Source organism: Athene noctua, chromosome Z (assembly GCF_965140245.1).
Source record: "Athene noctua chromosome Z, bAthNoc1.hap1.1, whole genome shotgun sequence".
NCBI lineage: Eukaryota > Metazoa > Chordata > Aves > Strigiformes > Strigidae > Athene > Athene noctua.
In genome coordinates, this window is record NC_134077.1 from 53,012,590 (window position 1) to 53,018,474 (window position 5,885).

Here is a 5,885-nt window from a genome sequence, read left to right on the forward strand (position 1 = left end):
GGCACGGCAGGGGGGGCACGGCAGGGGGGGCGGGCACGGCGGGGGGGGGGGGCACGGCGGGGGGGGGGGGGGCACGGCGGGGAGGGGGGGGGGCACGGCGGGGAGGGGGGGGGGCACGGCGGGGAGGGGGGGGGGCACGGCGGGGAGGGGGGGGGCACGGCGGGGAGGGGGGGGGCACGGCAGGCCAGCAGCGACCAGCGCTACCGCCGCACCACTACTACTACCGTTGCCCCGCCCCCCGACGAGCCGCGACAGCCAATCGAGCTTCGGAACTCCGAGCAGCCCCCCAGCCACCACCCATTAACGCCGCCGGACCCACCCACCGCCAACACGCGCGGCCAATCCTAAATAACGGCAGGAGCGAGCAACCAATCCCGGGTTTAGGCTACGGCCCGCCCCCGACGGGCGGCTGCGGCCAATTAGCGTACAGCACCAGCGCTGGCAAAAAATGCTCTTCTGGCCAATGCGGTGCGCTCGGGACTGACCCCGCCCCGCCCGTCATGCGGACAGCGGCGCCGCGCCCTACCGCTGCCCGTTCCTGGGACGCCGCGACCTGCGCCTGAGGCTGGCGGAACCCCCGTCTGCTTGTACGCGTGCCTAGGCAGGCTATTAGTAAGAGTTTATAATGTGGTGTCATCACATAACTGTGTCGTCACCAGTCTTTTGATATAGTTCACGTCCACTTTAGCGACTCTGATGTCGGACGACGGAGCACACTGACCCGGGAGCTCCAAGGGCAACTCCGCTTTAGGTGGCCAGCACACTTGTATAAACTTAGCCTGGTATTCCCACAAAATTTCTGAATTGCCCCTTTCCGCTTAAAACCGCAGCAGCGTTCATTACATCGGCCAACCTCCGCAAACACGTGCGGTAACGCTTCCATCAGCTTACAAGTGGGACTCTACAGTGAGACGTACAGGTTTCACGGTTTAACTCGAATTGCTGCTCTGTTCAGCAAAACCAGTGAACGGAGCTCCCCGGCCATCGCTAAGCCTCTATGACAGGAGACCATACACGCAGGCACCCCTGTGACCACAGCAGCCATGTGGGCGGGTCACCGCCAGCGATGCCTGCAGCGAGCTGCAAGTCCTCTTTCTGCCGAGGTTTATAAACAGTGCAAATACTCCTGGACACTCAACAGGGTTCATTCAGGGAACACAGGCAACTGTTTCAGTTACAGTAACCCCAAACACGCTGTAAAAATCTCAGCCCTTCAGACACAATTGCCCAAAGAATGCCAGTCACTGTTCTGATTTATGTGATGAGGCTATGTTTTTATCCTAACATTTTCTCTGTTATGATGCCTTTACTGTACATCCGACTTTGCTTTGAAATTAATCTTATCCTTAGTACAGGACCTAAAAACGTTTTAAACCAGACTGCCTGCTGTCCTTCAAAATGTAGGATTAGAGACAGTACAGGTTTCGTAACAACAGTCTCTTTCCTCCATCTCAGAGTGCAGATATATCTCAGCACACCACTGTAAAACAAAATACAGTTCCACTACACTTTAGTCCAAGCTCCAAACTTTACCACTGTGTCTCCCTTAGGTTTCACATAGATCCACTTATGCAGGACATGCTTGCTACAGAATAAAATTAATTTCATTAGACTGTGCCCTTTCTAGCTTCCTCCTCATTCAAGACATCACAAACAGTTTTGCATCTGTGGAAATAATGACAGTAACTAAGTTAGGGCTATTATCTGCTCACAAACAGCTTTACAAAATCCTGGTAGTCAAGTCATATCTCTTAGGCTCTGACATTCTTCAATGTTGAAACAGGAAATTCTAACTCAGCAAAGAGAATATGAATTTCCGCACAATTCTTAAATTGTAAAAAAAAATAGCTACCCATAATTAGCAACAAAAGAAAATTTTATGTAGATATTTCCATGAATATGATAACAGTAATAAAATACTGTATAAGAACTGTTTATCTTGATCATCTGTGCCTGCCTCTGAATAGTTGCTTTATTTTGTAGATGAAACTACATGTATTTTCAGTGAAGAGAAGGAATTGGAAAGCTACTTTGTCCTGTTTTAGTCAGGAGAAACCCATTAATGTTACGACCACGTTACTGCAACACATAAAAAAAAAAAAAAAACAAAACCAAAAAAACCCTAAACCTGCAACAAAACTTTTGCAGGCCTTTGCGGAGCTTTTTGGCATCACTCGCAGCATCCACACTAGACTTCTTCAACAAACATTGTCTCCAGACAGCGTGTTAGCAATTGTTGAAATATCTTTATTTAAAACGTTCTACAAGCTGGAATGAAAGCCTCCTGAAGTTGTGCTGCTCATGAAAGATAGCAGACAAAGGGATGTCATTATTGACTGTAGAGACAATGCACTTGCAGCTTTAATAGGCATTTTGGAGGTCACAGTATCTTTGGAAAGGGACAAATATGAGGAATTCAGAAATATTTCAGCAGTAAAATTAGAGATTTTTTGTTTTGGAGAATCTGGCTTTGTTTTCAGAAAGTTTAAAAAGAAGAAAGTATAACTTCTCCAAGAGATTCCACAATGATAGCCCCAAATAGCAGTAGTTATAAACCTGTCTTATCTTTGTCTGTTTAATTGGTTTCTAAAATGAATGTAAACCTTTACAAAAATTTCTTAGTTTTCTGATGCTCTGAGTTATCAAGCAAAACAAAATTTCCGTAATACGGATTTCAAACTCCAAACAGATTAAAGGTCCTGCATGGCAGATGAAAACAGTCTGTAATGTCTTCATTTGCAGCTTTTCACTATACGCAGTGTGTGACTGTCAAGTTACATACACAAACAACAAGAAACGGACAAAAGAAAACCTGAATTTTACAGCTGACATGAAACCAAGCATTTTGTTGGGATTTTTACACTGAATAAGTATCAGTGATAGATTTAGTATGATTATGTATTTGCATGCAAAGCCTGAACTTGCAGTCCTGAGCACAGGTGCCTAACATTTCTGACACCAGATTACTCGTTTCAGTCTAGGAAAGGGCTGTCTGCCAAAGTTGCTCCTCCATCCAGGTTCCTTCCACAAGTGGATGTTTCACATGGGCAGAACATCAGCCCTACACAAGCTTCTCAACAGGTATAGATAAGGAATATGGCATTTTTACCAAAAGACCCCTTGCTTCATTTTTTTTTAAAGGGCAAAGGTGCCCTTACAGGAGACAGAGAATTGTGAATGGAGGCTGATGTTCCTCTGACCTTTACTGCTAAGCATTTAATCACCAGTGAGGGGCATTCTGACCTTGACCTTTCCTACAGCCACTCTCTCATCCCCCAACATGAATCTCATTCTCTAGTGCCTAAATCTCCCCTGCCTGGAGTAGAAACATCCCAAGTCCATTGCAGGGCCCAAGGTCCCATTCTGGGGCAAGGGCACCCAAACAGGTAGAGAGGGTGACATTGTGTTCCTTAGTGGACCTAGTCATCATATACATTTTCCAGCAGTGTAATTCTACTGAACTCAATTGACTACATGAAGTTGTAAGCTGAGCAGTAAAGAGCTACATCACCAAAGATAGACCTGCTCATGGTAACTACTATTCTTCCATCACCTTCACATGAAATAATGGGAGTTCATCTTTGTTATGGGCATTCTAACCTCACTGTTTCCTTCACTCTGGAACATTCAGTAGCTGGCGTCAAGCTATTAACATAAGCAGTTCTATTGTCTTGATATATTGATTTGACATAAGGCAAAACTAGGAAAATGTAATCATATATAATTAGATAAAAGATACTATGACAATTGCTAAGTTCTTATATAAATCAATATTACAACATACAATAAAGCTACTTGCAATTTGGTTAAGTATTTGCTGTTACCTACCTAAAGGCCATCACTGTCTCCAAGTTTTCTGATTTGAACATCCTTCAGAGAGACAAAGTACATTCTTTCCTCTTCATTTATCATGTATTAGTATTTTGATTTAGTTTGAAAAATATAGCATTTACTTACCTCAGAGAGTTAGTTGTTCCACTTTTTATTTCTGAAAGAGTTTATTACCTTCAGCCTCCTGAATCATGATGTCCTTCTTGAGCCTAACTGGCCAGATAGAACATGGGTACTTTTTCTTTTTTTTCTGTTGAATCCATGCTCCCTATCCTTTCACTATTTCTGTATTATGTGGTGTGCAATAAAATGTAGACTTTGTTATAATAATAAGTAGATTTGATGGTATATATTTGATAGGTTGTATAATGTTTCATTATCTTGGTCCTTTACCTCTGAGAGAGAACTTTTCTTGCTTTTACAATAAGACTAAAATATTAATGCTTTTGTACATTAAGCTAGCAGGATAGAATCAAAATACTGTCAAGCGCAAACATGTTTAATATTGCTAAGATACTATAGCTCAGATGACTACTTTAGAACTGGTTTTACATAACGATACATGAACTAATATTTTAATACGTATGACTGTATGTACTCAAAAGCAGTGTGTTTTAAACCCTTTAGGCCATGTGCATTCTGTGTGCATGTTTCCTCTTCCAGCAGCAGGATCTGGACACAGAGGTCACTTCTCTCTTTTTGGTCATTGTTACTACTACATGAAACACTATTGTTCAGAGCAGTTAAAATATTAGAAGTGGCATCAACTCGCCTCTGCTTTTTCTTATGCTGCTTCCAGTAACAAAGATCCATTATTTGGTGCTAGAAAGATTTACAAGATCCATGTAAAGAAGTCAATCTGCTGCCAGACCCTTGAATGTCATTACAAAATATAATGTGTACACTGAGGTGGCATAGGATAAGTGTGGATATATTCAGTTACTTGCAATGCTTTGCACCATTCACAATATCTACAATTTTATGTACTGCATTGTAACAGTAATACCGTTGGTCACTGGACTTCCTCAGCAGCCACATGTATTACTTGAAGAATCAGTCATTTAGTTTTGGAAAGTTATGACAGGTATTCACAGTTCAGTTTTGGGATGCAGTTACTTTAACATGAGTCTTTTTTTTTCTTTCCCCCCCCCCCCAATAGATTTTAATATATCCCTCTGTATTACCACTCCTCTATACTGTTCTGTTACCAGGACTTTCTTCCACCAGTTATTTTTAGAGCTGAAGCTTTTTAAGTGGGTCAGACCTAAGCACGTGGAAACTGTTTGCTCATTTTGGAAACAAAGTTACTGGTTGTAATTTTTTTTTTTTTCTGCCCTGGTAAGGACAGCCTGACCTGGCAGAGTAGCAGGACTTTGACAGGTACCAACAACTTTCAGAAGCTGAGCTATCCTTACTGTGAAGAAGAATTTACCTAAGCAAAAAATAGTGGGTTTTTTTTTTAAAGTTAGTTTAAAAGGATAGTTGTGACAAACTGAACTGTAATTCATAATGAAAGGGCTGCCTATATCTGGATGGATACTTAATACTGCAGTCCAGTACTATATAGTCTCTACATTGGAAAAAATGGTAGGAGTGTACCATTATCCAGAGAGGGGTTAGTTAGTAGTCATACACTGCACATTTGCTCTCCCTGGCACTTTCCTGTTCCTTGTCAGCAGTGAAGATTGCTAACACTCTTATAAGGCAGCAGTCTACAGCATACAAATTGCAGTCAACAAAGCAGGACAGGGGAAAAAAAAAAAAACCTTCACGTTTTTTACAGCTTCATGGTTTCTTTGTACTCCCAATAGTTGTCTCAAAATTTATCTGTTAACGTAAGAAATGTGAGTTACTTATTTCACAACTTATAACTAGCCAGCAAAACTCACTGTCATGGTAAGAACAGTGAGGCAAAAGCAGCACGTTAATGTAATGCTACTAGTGAGCTTCAGCCTAAAAGGCCTGCACCAAATGCCAAGAAATGTTCCCCTGCTTTAGAGCAGTGCAATCTACTTCTTTAAAAAATGCAGAAAACCAGCATGAAGTAAATGAAG